At 39.0% G+C, this 21,252-nt stretch overlaps 1 protein-coding gene across 2 annotated transcripts in view; it reads right to left on the reverse strand.

The window, feature by feature from the left end:
• Positions 1-21,252, reverse strand: part of CPNE4 (copine 4) — a 746,304-nt gene that overhangs the window by 606,766 nt on the left and 118,286 nt on the right. Inside the window, exon 3 of one of the 2 annotated variants that reach the window (XM_055110464.1) lies at positions 17,829-17,986. The exons of the other annotated variant lie outside the window; for it this stretch is intronic. The gene's annotated coding sequence lies outside the window, so the exon portion shown is untranslated. The remainder of the gene's footprint in view (positions 1-17,828; positions 17,987-21,252) is intronic. 2 annotated transcript variants of the gene reach the window in all.

Raw genomic sequence — 21,252 nt, forward strand, 5'->3', positions numbered from 1 at the left:
AGATGCCAGTGATCAGGGGAAATGATGGGAAGAACATACTGAAGATGGCAGCTCCTCGATCAGCCTGGTCCTTCAGTGACTGCACGTACTGCATGGAGCAGACACCCATTCATGCACTCACCACCCCATCAGGAATAGCCACATTGGATGGTTACATAAGATAGAAATAAACTTCTATTTGTATTAAACCCTAAAATGTGGAGGTTTATTTATTAGTAGAGCTTGTATTATCCTAACAAATAAAAGCAAGATCTCAGGAAACAGCTCTCTCTGGATGGAGGACATGTTTCCCTTAGCCAGCTGCTTAATGCCAAGAAGCAAAACATCTTTCAGCCTTATTGAGGAGCTGTGGAAAAAACTCCTGGACAGCTCAAACCATAAAAAGGGTAGTTTTAGCTTTAAGTTTTTAATGTGTAGAATATACCGAAAATGAACAGAAAAGTTCTTTCTTCTTTTCAAAATAGCAAGCGGAGAATTTATATTGCAAACATTTTAACATTGTCACTAGTCAAAAGAGAAAATCCCCTGACAATACAAAGTTCTAAAACCAAACATGGCATAGCTAATAAATTCTGAAACTTTCTGAAAAACTACAACTACTATTATCAATTTGAAAATTAATTGATATTCCTTCTCTAAAGGTCTTTTATATCTTGCATATCCTTCTTTTTCCTACCACTTTTCCATCTAAGTTTATGAATCCAAATGTCAGTGGCTAGAAATGATTTCCACTTTTCAGCAATCACACACTTAGCAATCAACCAAGCAAGATGAACAATCCGCTGTATATTTATTCAAATGTACAACTCTAAATCTACATAAAATATAAGGAGTGGAATGTAAAGAGGTTGTCCCAGGGAGAAATTATAGAAGCATAAGCCAGAACAGATACGCTTTCAGCTTCAAGTATAAGAAAATCTGACTTTCCATGGGCTTAAGATATGGAGTGGGATATTTTTATCACTAAATAATAAATCTGATATTAAGTTATAATAATGTATTTAAGATTACAAAATAGTATATATGTATATGTGTGTATATATGTATACACAGATGCATGTAATTATATGTATAATACTGAAACAGAAGTTCAATGAAACAAAATATACCAGATGCAATGTATTCTGATATTTCCTATTCTGTTTTATTTAGTTTCATTTTTAAAAGCTGTCAGTGACAACCAAACCAATTGAAAAATGGGCAAAATATCTGAACAGACACTTCACAACAGAAGATATACTAATGGTCAATTAACACATTAAAATATATTTATCAGAGAAATGCAAATAAAATCCACAATGAGATATGACTAATCCATACTAGAGTGGCTAAAATTTAAAACTGACAATTCTAAGTTTTGGAGACAATGTGGAGCAATTGGAACTCATGTACATTGCAGATGAGAAAGTAAAATTTTGGATAACAGTTTGGCAGCTTTTTATTAAATTAAATTTACACTAACCATAAGACCCAGCCATTCATAGAATTTATCCAAGAAATATAAACATATGTTCTCATAAAGTCTTGCACATAAATGTTCATTGCAATGTTACTCATAATCCCCCCCAAAGATGGAAACGACCATCGCCTACCCTTAACAGGTGTCTAGATAAACAAATTGTGTGTACTCTAACAAAAATATACTACTCAGCAACAGAAAGGAACTATTGATTCACACACATGGATGAACCTCACAGACATTATAATGAGTGAAAGAAGATGCAAATAGTATATACTGTATGATCCCATTTATATAATTTTACATGTAAGAGAAACTATTCTTAATGACCAAAATAGATATCCACAGTGCCTGGGATCTGGAGGAGAGGACTGCCTATAAAGGGGCTCAAGGGAACTTTTTACGGTGATGGAAATATTCTCTATCTTAGTTACATGGGTCTCCACATTTGTCAAAACTCATGAACTGTACACATTAGAATGGGTCAAGTAGTTTTGGGTCCACCAATAGGTAATGATTTACCATTTGAAAAAGCACAAATTTGTTACTCAAATATCACAGGGCTTTCTAGAATCCAAATTGTTGGTATAATAATCCCATAGGCTATCATGTTACTCATGATTAGATTAAATATGGCATGACAATTAATTATGAGACCTGGTACCCAACACTTCCAATTAGCACAGGCTTTCAAAAATCTTTCATCCTTCCTAATCCTATGACTAATAAAGTACTTTAGTAAAAATCGCTGTACTGTTTAGAGAGAACTTTCTCTTCCATTTTTTGTGACCTAAGCAATAGCCAAGCAAGGCATTTATTTTTATTCCTCTTTTACAGTTGAGTAATTAAAGTTTAGAGTCATAGAACTAGTAAATACAGAGGTGGACTAAAATCCATTTGTATCTGAGTCTGTTTCCCGTTATATCACAGATAACTTTCAGAGCACAGAATCATGGGATCTTGACTTTTGGTTTTAATTTCTTTGTTATTAGGACATCCAAGAAGCAGAAGACATATTAGGTACATCTTATTTGCTTTCAAAAAATAGAGTTTAGTTCTATGGCTATCATTCCAACCCACAGATCTATACTTTATGGGTTCTATAAGATCAAATGGAAGTCACCTAACAACGCAGCTTTAAAAAAAGATGTCCTTTACCTAAGCATTTCCATTTTTCTTCCTCCAAAGAGTTGAATCGTCTTTCCTCAATAGATTTGGCTAGTTAATCAAAAAGAAGAAACCATCTGAAGAGGGAAATCTATGACCTCTTCGTCAAGGAAAGTCAGATTATTCAATGCCAAGAAAGGCTATTTTTACTTTCATCTGATAGTCTGTGGGATTTTTTTAAAGGTCAACACCATGGAAGTAAAAGAAGCAACATTTAAGAGGCGCTCCCATAAATCTCCCTCCTCTTAACAGCCTCAAGGTTGACCCTGTGTTATTGGTGGCCAGTTGGCTTGGGTAGTTGGAACTTTGTTATATAACAAGGACAAGGGAGTAGCTCTATCCCTGGGGATGTCACTAAAGTAGCTTCAACATGTTTTAGAGCCACTCAACCCACCATTGACACCAGCAGCCACAATGTGAGCCCCCAAAATGTAGGTGGATCTCCCTTAATTCACACTGGTTCTGGAAGAACAAGTCAGCAGCATCCTTTGGGCAGAGAAACAAAGGTAGAGTATTTGTAGTTCACTTTAACCTTAGAGCATAACCATGAGGGCCATGTTTTAGGTAAGAAGGACAGGACATATTTAGTCAACATAATGGAATCACTCTAAGCTGTAGCAAAGGAAATCCTGAAAAACCCATTCATTAACTCTGTGACTCCAGGAGAACCAGTTTATTTCTCTGAGCATCAGTTTCTTCATCTAGAAAGATGAGAACAGTCATTCCCTACTTCAGGAGATTGTTGTGAAGTTTAAATGGGACAAATGTGGAAGAGCTGCATGAATTGGGAAAAGCTCCATAAGGATTCATGGCCTTTCTGTTCTTTATCAGGATCTGCTTTTTGTGAGAGAAAATTAGTTTTTGCTCAGTATCTTTGTTGATTAATTCAACAAAGGTTTGTTGAGTGCCTACTATGTGCCAGACAAGGGGCTGTGTGTAAGAAGTGCAGAGGAAACATAATAAGATCCTGACCCTCATGTAGGGCTGGGAAGTATAACTGGAAAGGGAGGCTAAGAGTGGCAGATGCTGTGATGTGGCACTCTGGTCCCCCTCTGGTGTGAAAGGTCTCATTCCCCCACATGCTGGAAGTGCTATTAGCCTCTTAGAGGGAATGCCTGGGCTGAAGAGAGTCACCTTGCCCAAGGCCACACCCCCTTTCTGGATATGAGGAATTCATATCCAATAACTGATTGACATGGGCATAAAAAGGCCCAGTCCTTTGCCCTCAACTGGAACAAATGTGAACTGTCATTTCTCTGCAGAATTCCTCATAGGTCTGGCTGACATTGGGACTGTATCTCAGCTCAGCTTTCCCCTCTGCCCAATACTGCTCCCTTCTCTTCCTTTCCCTTCCACAAATATTGGCCCTGGAGAACTCCTTAATAAACTTCCTACACACTGATATCTCTCTCAGAGCCTACTTCTATGACACTTAATTTTATGTGTCAATTTGGCTAGGTTATGATACCCAGTTTTGGGTCAAGCACCAGTCTAAATGTTGCTGTGAAGGTATTTTTAAAGTGTGATTAACATTTAAATTGGTAGAATTTGAATAAAGCAGATTATCCTCCATAATATGAGTGGGTTCATCCAACCAGTTGAAGGCTTTACAAAAAAAGACTGAGGTTTCCCAAGGAAGAAAGAATTCTACCTCTAGATTGCCTTCAGCTTCAAGACTGAAAAATCAAATCTTCCCTGGGTCTCCAGCCTGTTGGCCTGCCCTGTAGATTTTGGACTTGCAAGCCCCGGCACCCATAATCACATAAGCCCATTCCTTGGGGGAAAAAATCTACCACCCCCCCCAACCCCTGCTCTCTGTCTGTCTGTCTGTCTCTCTCTCTCTGTGTGTGTGTGTGTGTGTGTGTGTGTGTGTGTGTGTGTGTGTGTGTCCTATTTGTTGTTTAACTGGAGAATCTTGACTAATGCAACTTTAATGCAACTTCCAAACAACTCAACGGTGACATCTGACATTTATGATACAGTGATAAGTGATCTGAGTTAGCACCAGGGCTGGTGTCAGAGGTATGCCACCTGTGCAGTCAAAAAGGGCCCCACACTCAGAAGGACCCTGGTTATATGCTCTGCAGTCATTGTCTTGAAAATCTTAGTAATTTTATCTTCAAACTTGCGTTTTATAAAAGAGCATGTGTTTGATCAGAGGAGATACATGTGACATGCATGTTCACTGTTTCTTGCCAAACAATTTGCAGTTAGCATTTGCAATGCCCTGTAACCAAATAATTCCAGTGGACCCACAGTGCACGAGAGCTCAATGAGTCTCAAAGTGACCAAATAGTTCCACTAGACCCACAGTGCATGAGAGCTCAGTGAGGCTCAAAGTGACCAAATAATTCCATTGGACCACAGTGCGTGAGAGCTCAATGAGACTCAAAGTGAGTACAAGAAAAGAGAGTTACTTCTACATGTGCTTTAGAGGGGAGAGGGACAGCTGACAGCCCAAGAGGCCACACTTAAGGCTCAAACCAGAACTTGTTTCAAACACAGAAGGAATGCAATGATATTCTAGCAAACATGTATGACCAAGAAACACTATTATATTCTTTTTTAAAAGTTTGTATCACTTCCCCATATTAGCCAACCACTTATGCTAAAAATGATGACACAGAAAGAAAGGAAAATAGAGGGCAACTCATAGTTCCTTTTTGTTTCATTCCTTCCTTATTCATCAGTAAGCTGAAGGTAGAAAGTACTGGTGGAAATAGCAAAGGCTTGGAACCAACCCAAATGCCCATCAGTGATAGACTGGATAAAGAAAATGTGGCACATATACACCATGGAATACTATACAGCCATAAAAAATGGGTGAGTTCATGTCCTTTGCAGGGACATGGATGAAGCTAGAAACCATCATTCTCATCAAACTAACACAGGAACAGAAAACCAAACACCACATGTTCTCACTCATAAGTGGGATTTGAACAATAAGAACACATGGACACAGGGAGGGGAACATCACACACCAGAGCCTGTTGGGGGCAGTGGCTAGGAGAGAGATAGCATTAGGAGAAATATCTAATGTAAATGACGGGCTGATGGGTGCAGCAAACTACCATAGCACGTGTATACTTACGTAACAAACCTGCACGTTCTGCACATGTATCCCAGAACTTAAAGTATAACAAAAAAAAAAGCTCAAAAAAAGTATTGGTGAAATATTTATCAAGAAATCAAATTTAGAAATGTTAAGTTAGTTTTGTGTATATTTTTCACTGGGAAGAACAAAATATGGCATGTACAAGCTATGAAACAAGAATTCTATAATTTCACTGATTCTACATATGAGATCAATGCTCTTAATTAAACTGTCATTTCACAATATAGAGGTGAATGGTAAAATTTATGCTAACGATTCAAAATTTTATTTTTTCTTTACTTGGGATGACATTAAATAGAAAATAAATAGCAAATAGCAAATAAATACACAAGTCAAGAGAGAGATCATGGAAGAAAAGATAAAGCTTTGTATTGTAGTATCTTTAATAGACTTTTTTCCTACTTTTTGAACAAGGGTCTGCTATTTTATTTCACACTAGCTCCTGAAAGTTATGTAACCATACCTGGTTAGCAACGTGTCTTATGGGTACATAGAGTTGGGTTTGATGAATGCTTCTCAAAAGCTAAGTCCCAAGAGACTGTTCAGACTAGCTGAGGAAAGTATAGTTGAGAGAAGTAACGAAGAGATTCCAGGTAGAAGGAATAGGACCTATTAAGTCTTCTGGCTTAGAGAGAGCATGTTTCCTACAGAACACAAGATACCATTTGGCTTAGCTGGATCTTACATCAGGGCATTTGGAGTCAGGGGATGTGACAGGAGATGAGTCTGAACAGTGTTGTCCTGTGAGTCCTGCACTATCTAATCTTTTGGCCGCTGACTTTCCTTTCACTCAAATGTTATAATCCAAGTTATTCTTTAAAGTAAAGATCAAATGTAATCTCCTCCTTGAAACTTCCAGGGTCATTTTTTAAAGTGTAAAGACAATTCACAGGAGAAAGAATAGTCTTGCCAACAAATGGTACTGGAATTATTGGATATGCTAGGAAAATAAATTTTAATCCATACTTTTTACTATACATAAGAATTAAAATGAATCCTGAACCTAAATGGAAAATATAACATGATACAAATTATAAAATAAGACATAGCAGAAAATCTTCATGGTTTTGAATTAGGCAAAGATATCTTAGATATGATACTAAAAGTATGATTCGTAAAAGAAAAAAGGTGATAAATTAAACTTTATTAAAATTAAAATGCTTCCTCTTCAAAGGACACAATTAAGAGAATAAAATACAAGCCACAGACTGGTAGACATATTTGCAAAGTATGTATCTGATAAAGAACTTGAACCCAAATATATAACAATTAAAAGTAAATAGTAAAAAAAAAAAATTAATGGGCAAAAGATTTGAACAGACAATTCATCAAAGAAGATACGTGGATGTCAAATAAGCACACAGAAAGATGTCCAGCATAATTCATCATTATAAAACCGAAAATAAGTATCACAATGAAATAACAGCATGTATGTATTAGAATGGCTAAAATTTTAAAAGCTGATGATACCAAATGTTGGTGAGGATATCGAGGAACTCATTCATTGCTGATGGGACTGTAAAATGGTATCATCACTTTCAGATTTTGTTTTGTTTTGTTTTTTGAGATGGAGTCACTATGTTGTCCAGGCTGGAGTGCGGTGGCACAATCTCGGCTCACTGCAACCTCCACCTCCTGGGTTCAAGTGATTCTCCTGTCTCAGCCTCCCAAGTAGCTGGGATTACAGGCGCCTGCCACCACGCCGGGCTGATTTTTGTATTTTCAGTAGAGACGGGGTTTCACCATGTTGGCCAGGCTGGTCTCAAACTGCTGACTTCAGGTGATCCACCCAAGTCGGCCTCCCAAAATGCTGGGATTACAGGCATGAACCACTGCGCCTGGCCAGTATCATCACTTTGGAAGACAGTTCGGCAGTTTCTTAAAAAGTTAAATGTACACTTAATATATGATTCAGTTATTCCACTCCAGTATTTACACAAGAGAAAAGAAAGCATACATCCCCACAAAGACTTGTGCTGAAATATTCATAGCAACTTTATTTTTAATAGCCAAAAGCTGGAAACAATGCAAATGTTCACCAGTAGATAAATGTACAAACACACTTTGCCATATTCATACAATGGAATACTACTCATCAATAAAAAAGAAATGAGCCAGACACATGAAACAACATGGATGAATCTCAAAATAATTACGCTTGGTGAAATAAATCAGACGTTAAAAAGAGTACACACTGTATGATTCCATTTATATAAACCTCTTTAAAATGTAAGCTAATTTACAGTGACAGAAAGCAGATGGCAGTTTCCTGCAGACAGGGAGAAGGGGGATATAGAAGAGGAGAGACCATGGGGAGTTGCCAGAGAAAGAGATTACAAAGGGGTATGAGAAAACGTGAGGGGGAGGGTAACAAATATGTTCATTATCTTGACTGTTGATGGTTTCACAATTGTGTGTGTGTCAAAACTTTTCTAATTTTACACTTTAAATATGTGCAAGTTATTGTATATTGATTATACATCAATAAAGCTTTTTTAAAAATCATCACCTGGAGATCCATTACACTATTTTGTCCATTTTTATATGTGTTTAAAATATTCCAGAATAAAAGGTTGAAAAGAAACATTTTTGTCTTTTTGGTGCAATATAATCAGAATCATGGAAATAGAAGTGGCCTCAAAATGACATTATATTAATTCCTTTCCCTCACTGGGAAGGTCCACAAGTGATTTCAATGTTTGTGCATGTTATAACCTAGGCTATGTTGCTAGAGTTTTCAGAAGCATGCTGGGCTTGCACAAATTTAATTTGACCCCTAAAATGAAATTATTCTATTCTCCCCCACTCTCACTGCTCGTTGCCTCAGGGCAATAACCAAATCTGTTCATCGCTGCTGGCAGTTAACATCTCGCTATAGATTCTGACTCCCATGAGAACAAACAGAGTGCAGAGAAAAGCAATGTAAATGTAAAACACATATTTGATTGCTCAATCTGCTGCTTTCTCCCTGGTAGCTGTGGCTGATTTGAAGTCAGGCAGGGGCTGAAATGACAATCAGACCTGATTTTCATCTGAGCTCCACTGTTAACTAGTAGACAACCTTGGGCAAGTCACTTCCCCTCTCTACAAGAGACTCGGTTCCTTTCTCGCAATACAAGGGGCTTGGTCTTTAAACTGTAAGGTTTCTTAAAGGACCAAATATTTACAACTTGTCTTCTTCTGTTTTCTATATCCTCAAGGAATAATAAATTGCAGGCTGAGACTCATCAAGGATTTTACAATGTGGGCACCAGGCTGTGACTGGTAAGGATTGGGAGGAGAATTTTTCTGAGTTGGATGAGTTTTATCTGGGTTATAATGTCAAGTTCACTGTATGTGAGGTTGGAATATGCATCTTGGTCAGGGATGATTTGTTGAAAAGGATAGAATCCCATTTGTACTTCTCAAGTAAATGGGAAATTTTCTGGAAACTGCAGGTATGTCTTAGAGCTAAAGTGGATGAAGCACAGCAGGTATTATAAGAGGCTGAAACCAGAGACCACAAAATCATGAGCAATGTCACTCACTTCAGCTTCCTCACTTTTGTGCTCTTGCATTTTCTCTCATCCATGTGATTGCTGTGCTTTCTCACACACACACACACACACACATACACACACACACACAACCACTAACTCTGTCTTCACAAAGTCCTTACTCCTGTCTTTCTGCAAAGCAGCCTTCTAGCATCAGTGGCATATGGTAGGAAACGGCTCCACACATCTCCTTCTGCAACAGTCAGCCACACCTAGTTAGCCTCTCATTGGCAATTCCAGATTCCCTAGTACAAATTGATGCACTGGTAGGGGGTGGGGAGGTGGGTCAAGAGGCACATAGATCTGCTCTCACCAGGGCCAGAGGCTTTCAGAAGTACAGCATGACATGATTGGTATAAAGACCTCCTTGGGTGGGGTTTGGGAATCTAGCTTAATGCCCAAGGAGCAAGTTTCTTTCCATAGTAAGAGCAGTGATCTTAATATCTTAAACCCCTAAAACCTTATAATTGAGGAGCTTAGCTTCAGCTAGTTGTGGCAGAGCTGGATCTGGAATTCTGGCTACTCAATCTCCAGCCCAGCATTCTCTTTTAGAATGAGTTGTCAGAGGTTTCTTCTCATGTCCAGGATGATGCCAATGTGGTAACAGTCTAGTGCCAGGAAGGATGCTGGTTATGACGACACCAGACATTGAATCATTAAAAAAGGAATGGGCCTTTGTGATAGGCTGTGTTTTCCAAAGACGGCCACACCATCCTTCATCCCATGTGTAACCCACATATTTCTCCAATGAGTGGTGGGGTCTACGTCCCTTCCACTTAAAGCTTGGCAGAATTCTGTGGCTTCCTCAATCAATAGAGCAGAAGTGATGCTATGTGAATTTTGAGCCTAGATTAGCAAATTCCCTTCATATTCACCATGTTCTGTTGGTACACTTGCTCTTAGAACCTAGCCCAAACTAGGCCCCATGGAGAGGCCATATGTAGGTGTTTAAGCTCAGAGCTCAGCTGAGGTCTCAGCCAACAGCCAGGATCAACTGTTAAACATATGAGAGGAAAAAGCCTCCAGATGATTCTAGTCCCCAAGCCATTGAGAAACCCCCAGAATTTGAATGTGAGGCCCCAGAAATCAAGGAGCCATCTCTGCTATTTCTTGTCTGGATTCCTGACCCATATAATCTGTGAATATAATGAGGTAGTTATATATGTATACATGTGCCATGTTGGTGTGCTGAACCCAGTAACTCGTCATTTAACATTAGGTATATCACCAAATGCTACCCCTCCCCCCTCCCCCCACCCCACAGGCACATTGTGCACATGTACCCTAAAACTTAAAGTATAATAAAAAAAAAAGATTTCAAAAATAAAAAAATGTAACAACACATAAAAATTCTGATTAGAGGAAAGAACAAGTTTTACTCTGCACACTGCAGAGCTAATAAGTAAAAATATATACTCTCATAAGTAAAAACTGTCATATTCTATGTTTATAATGTGTGAAGAATTAAGAATAAAAGTTGATGTAATTAATTTTAAAAAATGAGGTAGTTACATTGTGCCAATGAGTTTTGGGGCTAGTTTGTTATACAACAATAATAACTAGAACCACACTGGTAAATCATTTTAAATCATCTATCACCAAAACCTTTAGGTCTTAGAGACTATTTTTCTTGGGTATCTTTATCCTATCCATCATTTTAAGAAGAAAGCCTCCCGTTGTATTACTACTGGTTGTTTGATTAAAACAGCAATAATAGCAACGTATGCATTAAACTCAAAGTCCTGTATTTGTGAATACTTGTTTTATTACCCATTGCTGTAGCGAATTTATAGTCAGTGTCTGTCATTTTATAATAAGGCAGAATACCCTCATGGCATATAGAAGCATCCTAAAGATTGTCTATTCCCTATATTTTATTCCATTCTTAGAATATTTTCTTTTCAGCTAATGCTGACTTTTCCCCTAGGTTTGTGGCAAAGCTGAGAGATGCCAGGTGTTTCCTTCTCTCAGTACTTGAGAGAAGCATCAATTCTGATTTTAGCAATTTCTGGAGGATGTCAGTGTCCAATCCCACTGGGCTGAGAAAGCTGGACTCCAGCAGCTTTCCTCCTCACTCCATGCCCAACCCCCACAGTGATAGGCATGGAACTTCCGGCTTTGGCATTCATTGGCATTCACTGGCATTTTCCTGTGGTCCTCAGCCATGCCTTCTTTTCATCTGTTTGCTCCCTGATATGGTCTGAATGTGCCTCCCAACATTCATGTGTTGGAAATTTAATCCCCAATGCAGTGTTGGGAGGTGGGGCCTTTGGGAAAGTATTTAGGTCATAAGGGTTCCACCTTCATAAATTAATTAATGCCACTATTAAAGGATTGTGGGAGTGAATTTGCTTTCACTTGCCCTTCTGCCTTCCCCATATGCAGCAAGAAGGCCCACATCAGATGCCAGAGATTGATCTTGAACTTCCCAGGCTCCAGAATGGTGAGAAATAAATTTCTCATCTTTATAAATTCCCTAGTCTATGGTATTCTGTTATAGCAGCACTAATAGACTGAGACACTCTACATCACTTCAGTCATGTTCTAATAATTACACATCGACAGAGCCCTAGTGTGTTTGCAGAATAATGCATGATCATATCTCCAACATGAATATTTGTCATGTGTTGGGCGCTGTGCTGAGTAGTTGGGATACAAAGATAAAGGAGATATAGGGCAGGTCTGTAAGAGGCTCACAGTCATCACAGAGCTTGCATCTCCTCCTCCATCAGCTGCCTGCAGGGTCTGCTGCTGTCCCTATTCGGTTTCCCACCCTCCAATCACTGATTTTCAAGGATAAACAAAAGCAAAGCTTCCACTAACTGTGAGACTTGGGAGCATTTCTTAATATTACTGAGTCTCCATTTCTTCTTGTGTAAAATGGGAAGGATACTGCCTGGTACATAGGTTGTGGGAAAAATAAAATACAACGTAAGATTCAGAGTTCAAAACTTAGCATATAAGAGGAATTCAGCAAATGTTACTATTCTTTCTTGCTCTGACTCCATGCTACTATCCCAAATTACTCTGTTTTATACTTTAAAACACCTTTTATGCCCCATTCCTCTGGCTGCCTGCCCATTCAATTATTCTGGGGGAATTTCTGTGAAAAAGAAAAGTGGCAGGGTAAATCATAAAGACTATAAATTTCAAGTTCAATATGTGCCATCCTGATAGTACTTTAAGAGTCATCCAACCTTACCCCCTCATTTTACAGAGGTAACTTCATCTCCTGGGTTTTTTTTCCTTTCATTTATTTATCTAAACCATCCTCCTCATACACACTGTAAACCCAGCCTCTGTGTCTCCATTTTGGTCAGATGGAAAATCCCTCCTTGAATTCTCTCCAAATTCTAAGTCCTTTTCCAAAGCAGTGGTTTATTAACTGGAACATACAGGTACATGGTGTGTGAAGGGAGGATGGCAGAAGGTGCCACAACTATAAATATGGGAAGGAAAGAGGTGTAGTGTGAAAAACTTAATATTTTAATAAAAGACCATATTTTAAAGTTTAAGGTCATCTCTTAAAAAAAAAAAAACCTGTGATCATTCATTTTCAAAAATGGCCACGATTCTTCATGTATCCACATGTTTTGCAATGTAACTTTGCAGCTTCTCCCACCAAGAGGTGATGTTTATTTTCTCACCCCTTGGATTTTAATTGGTTTTGATGTTCTTCTGGTTTCAAGTCTAGGTCTCAAGGGATTTGCACACTTTTCATTCTCTTAGAAACTGTCACTGCCATATGAACAAACCTGGTCTTACCTACTGAAGGACAAGAGACCACATAGAGCAGAGCTCAGTTGTTTTAAATGAAGCCGCCCTAGATTGGCCCACAACTAGCTAATACCCAAATATGTGATCAAACCCAGCCATGATCACCTAAGTGGCCACCCAACCCACAGCTGAGCATAGCTGCATAAGCGAGTCCAGCTGAGACCAGAAGAAACACCCAGCCAACTCATAGACATGTGAGCAAAAATTCATGCTTATTGCTTGCAGCCACTATCTTTGAGTGGTTTTGCTATAATAGCTAACTGATACAAAGCTTATAGAAAAATAAAACTGAAAAAAATCTTCTTAGTGGTGGTTCTCAAAGCAGCAGGTGAGTTACAAATGTCCAAATTTCTGGGGTTTAGGAAGAATGAGGTTTTGATATTCTTCATTTTCTTTCAAAAGGAACATCAACTTTAAAAGGCTGAGAAACACTTCTTTTGAGTTATAAAGCCTCGCACAGCCTGAACGCTGTGCAAAAAGCCTGATTAAAATTGAGCGTATTCACTTTTAAACTAACATCTGACATTGGAAATAGTTAGAAAATGAAGCTAGGACTAGGGGAAGAAACAGAAAGATTAGGGTAAGCATTTATTTGCATTGCCTTTTCACCCTTCCCCTGCTTCTGGGAATTGCTGCTTTGGATCATGTAGTTTAAATAGGAGTTGCCAGTTTTCTACCTTGCCTCCTTGGCAGTAATGATTGATCTAGAAATTGGCATACAACCCTGGCAGACTCACAGAATCGTTTCTTGAGATTTTAAACACTAGAACCAAGCAGAAAGGTAAGGCAATTTTTCTCCTCTGTTGGCAGAAGCAGAGAGAAGTAAGTGTAGTGCAGTTATTACTTCTGGCACTCTCAAAGAAGCCCATCACACGAAGAGAAGCAGAGACAAGAGGCAGCAGCCATCTTGGGGGCATCTGAGTTTCTGGTTTCAAATCATTTCTGGCCTTCCCATGGTTTAATGACATGAGCAATAAATTTGCCTTTTCTCCTAAGCAAGTTCAACTTGCTCTCAAACACTTGCAACCAAGGAGAGTCTGTAGATGAAATCAATAACAGAGAACATCTTGCAAAGCTTGCTTTCTCAGTGTAGCTTTGAGGGAAAAAAATGAACTGGAGAAAGATAAGTTACATGTGGCAGACATGGAGAAGCACTAGTCAGATCTTTCAAGAAAGCACTCGCTGCCCAGCTGGAAAGAATGTAGTTGTCTAACAGCCTCCAGCTGTGAGCAACCTCATGGTCTGCCTCCACTTTCAAAGGCACACTATTTTAAGGGCAGCCACCAACCAATGACTAAGCAAGGCACCTCATAAAAGAACTAGGCATTTCCACCCAATGCAGGATGCCTATAGTGGGCAATTTTCCCTCCAAATTCTCCCATTTGGCTGGCAGATGCTTTGCCAGTTTGGCAACACACTCTAGACTCTCCTCCATACACAATCCCATTCGTTCCTTTTTTTTTTTTTTTCAAAGATGTTATTCCTTAATAAAGCTTTTTTATTTCTCAGTATCCATTTTGGGAAGCCCTAAATTTAGTGTTTAATGGCCTTTCCCCAGCAAATTTAAAATAATTCAACCAAAACCATAAACATTTTCATAGCCATCTTGTCTAGAATAGGCGGAAAGAAAGGATCCTGTCTAGGAGCCATGAGCAGGTAGACATGACAAATATCTCCCTCTTTCCCCTTTAGCCCACATATCTTCCCGTCATTACATGGGCCACGTGGCAATGGTGTAGGCAAATCAAAACCACAGATTAGGAAAGCTGTCCTGGTCCATCTGATATACCTGTGGTATCTGTGGACTTGACTCCAACTATCTGCCCTCCTCTCCTACCATAGCCCCTTCATTTGCCTCACCTCCTGCATCATCTGTGGAGCAGGATATTAATTAGTGAAACATCAGTTTGAATGCTGCAGACCTTGTACGCTTCTCAGCCTCTTTTTTTTTTTTTTTTTTTTTTTGCATGCTTTCCATTATATCTAACCTTGAAGCTTCCAAAGATGTGATAGGTAGCTGGAAATGATTCTGAGCCCGATTCTTCATTTTGTTTTCTACGGGTATACTTGAAAAAAATTAGAATGGGAAGAAATTCCAGCTTGTTCACACCTTGACTTAGGTAGTTACTGGCAGGATGACTTACCTTCAGTCCAATAGAATTCCTAGCAGAGCTTAATATTTCTCCAACCTGATTAGCATAGAGCACATTAACCTAATATGCAAGAATCAAATATTTTAAGCTCCACTTGTTTATTCGAAGTTTCACAGATACCATTTCTTTAACTTTACTCAAATTCAAAGATATAATTGCTGTTTTTTTTAATATACAATCACTGTGTAAATAGTCTCCAAAGATGAACACCAACCATTTCTGAGTCTTTTTGCCCTCCCCTCCAACCTGGGATGGCCCTGGGAGTGCTTTGACCCAATACCATATGGGGAAAATGATATCTGGGATTACTTCAGAGGTCAGGCCGTAAGAGTACTGGCAGCTCCTGCTTCCTCTCCAGGAACCCAGCTGCTCTTCTGTCAAGCCACATGGAGGAGACAGCAGCACCATCGGCAGCCATGTGAACAAGCCAGCTCAGTGATTCCAGCCCAATTGAGTCCCCCAGATAGCTGCAACCCCTGCCAATACCACAAGGAGCAGAACTTCCCAGCTGAGTCTAATAACGCTATGAACTCAAGAGAGATAATATAATGGTTGTTTGAGGATGGTTTGTTACATGGCAATAGATAAGCAATAATTTTCAGATATTCCTACTCAAGAAGTAATATAAAGGTATGGAAAATGGACTCTCTTACACACTGCTGGAGGAAGTATAAGTTCATACAGTTAATTTGAAGGGCAATTTGGCAGTATTTTCTAGCATTTGAAATCTAAATGTCCTATAACTCAGCAATTCCACTTTTCAGTATCTATTCCAAAAAATCACCCACACATGTGCCAAGGAGCAGGTACAAATATACTTATTTCAGTCTATTTGAGAAAGATAGAGAGGCAGAGAATATTTACCAATGTAGAAATGGCTTATATGTCTAACATGGAATATTTTGTATCTGCTGAAAGAATTAGGTAGATCTACATGAACCAAATAACACATATCTCCAGTACATTATTGAACAAAAATAATACATTACAATACTATATATAGTAAAAAAGCATTTGTGGCAAAAATACGCATGGCAATACCATATATTTGCAATTGCCTATGTATCTAAGTGCATAGAAAGTCTGATGGAATTAATTATATATTTAGGATAGGATAGTCTATGCTGTGATAATAAGCAACTCTAAGGTTTCAACAGAGAATAGTCTATGCTGTGATAATAAGCAACTCTAAGGTTTCAACAGCTTAACATGATACAAGGTTTTGCTTTTTTATCCTCACAAAACTTGTGATATGGGTTGGATGACTTACTGTACTCTCATTTTTGAGACATTTACATAATTTCCATTATTTGTCACCATTAGACAATACTGTACTGCACATACACATGAGAAGCTAAACATCTCTTTACACGTGTATCACTTTAAAGTTTTCAAACACTTTTCACATTTATTTCAGTTTACGCTACATGAAAATCCCATGTGCTAAACAAGCCAGTATATGACAGGATTACTCAACAACTGAAATAAGATATCTCCAATGTGGTTCTCCTCCAAATGGTTACTTAGAGATCTGGGTTGCTACCATCATGCATGTATTTACACAATCTGGTATGTGTGGCCTTCAGGGTCTCTGCACAAGACGGAGGGAGGGATGGAAGGGGGACATTGGCTCTTAAATGCCACAGCCTAGAACTAGCAACATGTCATTGTTGCTCACAGTCCCTTGACTAGTACAAGTCATATGGACCAAAACTTACTGCAGTCTCATTTTTGAGACATTTACATAATTTCTACTATTTGTCACCATTACAGACAATACTGTAGTGCATGTACACACAAGAAGCTAAACATCTCTTTACACATGTGTATCACTTTGAAGTTTTCAAACACTTTTCACATTTATTATTTCAGCTTAAGCTACATAAAAATCCCATGTGCTAAACAAGCTAGGTATGATTCTCCTTCATTTTACACAGAGTGAAATTGAGGCCCAAAGAATCTTGACTAAGGTCTCATGGCTATAAAAGAGCAGAGACTTAAAATGAACTCTGTGATGCCCTGAGTCCAGTTCTCTTTTCCTTAGGGATATGCCAACAGATTTCTGCCTTATATGATATCATTTTAGATGCCCTCAGTATGTGTGAATTAAAGGAACTTAGCCAGAGAATAGATAAGGATTTTAAGGACAAGAAAGAAATTGCTGTTCCAGGAATCTGGGTCAGAGTGATTCTGAAAAATGTTTGTTTTCATGTCTGTCTCCCTAACTAGAGTATGACTTTCTAAATGAGATTAGGCCACATTTGCCTCTATAATCCCATTGTCTGGCACAGGGCCTGACCCATGTTGAGCACTAGATAAATATTCATTGAAAGGATGGATGGGCGGATGGATGGATGGATGGATGGATGGATGGATGGATGGATGGATAGATGGGTATGCTTTCTATATTCTCTATCATAAAGTCATAGCATTTAAGACCATGAATAAATCTAGAACCATGCTACTCAAATGTGGTCCTTGAAGCAGAAGTATCAACATCACTGGGAACTTGTTAGAAATGAAGAATCTCAGACCCCACTCCAGACCTACTAAATCAGAATCTTCATTTTAACAAAATCTGAAGATGAATCATAAGCATTTTAAAGTTTGAGTAAACTCACATGCACCGGTCTTGAATTAACTCCTCTTATTGTATATATAGGAAAGTTCTGTAGGTCACTGACAATCTCCAAGATGCCTCAAGCATTGGATGGAAGTCAAGCTGGAAGCAGTTTCACCCCTCTGCCCTCATTAATCTCATGCTTCCTTACATCATAGCCTGTTTTCAACATAGAAGAAATGTACAATAAGTGGAGTTTGCTTAAGTTCAATACATTCAGTGTCTGTGCAGGGCGGGTCAGGGAGGTAGTCTTTAATGATAAAATTAACACATCATACTTGTAACACAGGAGAGTTAGTGGCATACAGGAAGTAGCACCTCAGTGTTACAGGTGAATCTTCCTTTCCTCACCTGTGATAGAATTCCTTTTGATCCTCTGAGACATCCTTACCAAGGACGGTCATGGTTCTCATCTTTACCACCATTGCGTTCAGGGCAGAGCATGCTAAGAATAATTCAGGAGTATACAGGAGGAAAAAAAACACTAATACTGACTCAGACATTTTCACAAAGATGACCTCCATTAATCCTTATACTACCCAATAAAGCAGGTATTACATGCATTTCACAGAAAGAGGAAACTAAGCTCAAACAAGGTGAGCAACTTGTCTTAGTCAGTCTGTAAATGCAGAGTCTTCTGTCACAAAGTCTAAGATGATCTGATATCAACCCTCCTAGACTGACTCAGGTGAAAAATATTCAGTGTAAACAATAATATCCATTTCCCCAGTTTAGGATGATGCAATGAGGGCAGAGGTCCACTGGATCCCTTTGAAAAAGCTGGCAGAACTGCTCAATTATTAGTCTCCTGGCCACACTCCAGCCACACTCAGGCACAGGGCCCTGAAAGATTGCTCTAAACTCTTCCAACTGCAGATAGCTCTTCCTCTGCTGTAGAGATATGGCTGCTCTCCATAACATCAACTCAGATGATTATACATAACAAGCATCACGACTTGCCCAGCATTATCAGCACAGGTGGGCAAGTTGCCAGGAAGCCAGGAGCCTCTAAACTGCGTCTAGATCTGGAAAAATTTTTCAAACTTTGGATCCCCCAAATTTCTGTTCCTTGATACACAAAGCTGGAGATGATTTCAAGTGAGAACACATGGAAATCAAGGAACTTTATGCCTCCAAGTAGAAGTGTCTCATGACTTGATAAGAAACATGATTTGAAAAGCAACCACTGTTCAAATCAGAGGCTAAAAGTAATAGATTTTTCAACATTTTCTAAAATCAGGGAACTGAGGACCAAAGAGGTAAAAGGTCCCAACCAAGGCTATGTGGCTGGCAAGACGGCAGGAAAGAATTGGAACCTTGGTCCAGTTCATACTTTCCCCATTTTGTGAGATGATCTTTACCATGTTTATACCCACTTAGTAGCCCTCTCCTCTTTTCTTTAAATGTTATTGCCCTAAGTGATCTCTTCTAGTATCATGGCTGTGAAAATACTTACATGCTACAAACTTCAAATTCATATTTCTGATTCTGATACCACTCTGATCATCCAAAGTATGTACAGCTAACTTGACCTCTTCACTTGGATGTCTAACAGGCATCTCAAACTTAATTTGCCCAAAACAGAACTCCATCCACCTCCCCTAACCAAAGTTGTTCTACCCTAAGTGTTCTTTACTTAAATACACCACCCTCCACTTGGTTGCTCAATTCAAAAATTTAAGAGTCATGTTTAATCCTCTTTTTCCTTCACTCCTCACATCCAATCTATTAGCATGCCTCATTGGCCATAACTCTGAAAGGTGTACCCAGTCAACCCACTTCCATCATCACCACTGCTCTCATCCCCTCTCACTTGGAGTTATCCTAATCAGCTTCCTTGCTTCCCCTCCTGCTCACCTCCCACCCACTTCCTAACACTCAGAATGGTCTTTGAAAGCATGCATCATCAGGTCATGTCACTACCCACTTCAAGCCCTCCAAAGGCTTCTTGGTGTGCTTAGAATCAATCCAAATGCTGAATCGTGGCCTATAAGGCCCCACTGATTCAGCTCCTGACTACCTGGTTGACATCACTGCCTATCACTCTACCTCTCACTGTCTCCACTTCAAACAAATAGATCTCTTTTCTGCACCTTGAACATGCCAACCTAATTCCAGACCATGGTCTTTGCTCTTGCTATTCTCTTAGCTCCAATGACCTTTCTCCAGATCTCCTTATGTACATTCCCTCCACTCAGATATACCTTTGCACACGTAACTCCCTCAGGAAGGCCTCTCTGGCCATACAATTTTAAGTTCTCCTCCATCTCCTACTCATTCTGTAGCACATCACTCTGTTTTGTTTACTTTATAGCACTTAGTATATTTATTCACTTGTTTATTGTCTCCGTCTCCAGCACCATATCTTCTCCCCAAAATGCTGGCTCATTTAGGTCATGGATGTCTCTCCATTATTGAGAAAAGAGGTTCACAAACTCTTTCTATAAAGGGCTTTGCAGATCATATAGCCTCTGTCGCAACTACTCACCTCTGCCATTGTAGCATGAAAGCAGCCAAATGATATGTAAGCACATGAGCATGGCTGTGTTCCAGTAAAACTTGGATGAGCTAGATTTGGCCCATGGGCCATCATTTTCCAACCTCTTATCTACAAAAGTATTTGTCATGTAAAAGATTCTCGGTAAGTATGTATCAAATGCATAAATGAATGAAAGATCTAAAAATCTCTGGGAGAAAACACCAAATACTCAGTAGGATGGTTCTTGTGTACATCTGGCAATAGCTTATTATTAACAGAGCCTCATTGTCTCTTATGTACTTACCACTATAACTTAATATTTCTATTCCTCTGAGACTTACCAAAAAACTGAGAATATGTTTTGTAATAAGATCAGATTGTTCAGTTGGACCCAAAGGTCTTGGGAGATATTTATGAACCCTACTGAAGGACCCTTTTAGACCAGACAAGGCCTGAATATAGAAAGAATAGTGTGTCCCATCAGTCAGCTGATGATAATAATGACCCATGGTTTCTAAAAGATTTTTAGGGAATTACCCACTACCAATGTTTTCATCTGATTCTGCTACCCCCTTGAACTGTATTCTTAACCCTTTTCCACATGAATTTTCCCCCATATAAATTTTATAAAGGATAAAAATTATTATTAAACACTATAATTTATCATGGGACTGCACCTGCCCAAGACAGGATTACTCAACAACTGAGAAAGATACAAACACAACTGGAGACTTGAATTTAAGGTAAAGCATTTTCTAGTTTGAAAATGGGATTTCCAAAGTCCTGGATAGGGAGAGGCTAAGATTTGCCCCTCGGAGGGTACTACCCATCTTCGCCCTTTTAAGAACAACAAAGTGTACAGGCTCTTAAGATCACCCTCAATCATAGTCCAGGATAACAAAGAGATGAGTTACTGCTGCCCAAAGAATGATTTCAGTCTCTACAA

This window comes from Pan paniscus, chromosome 2 (assembly GCF_029289425.2).
Source record: "Pan paniscus chromosome 2, NHGRI_mPanPan1-v2.0_pri, whole genome shotgun sequence".
NCBI classification, from domain to species: domain Eukaryota; kingdom Metazoa; phylum Chordata; class Mammalia; order Primates; family Hominidae; genus Pan; species Pan paniscus.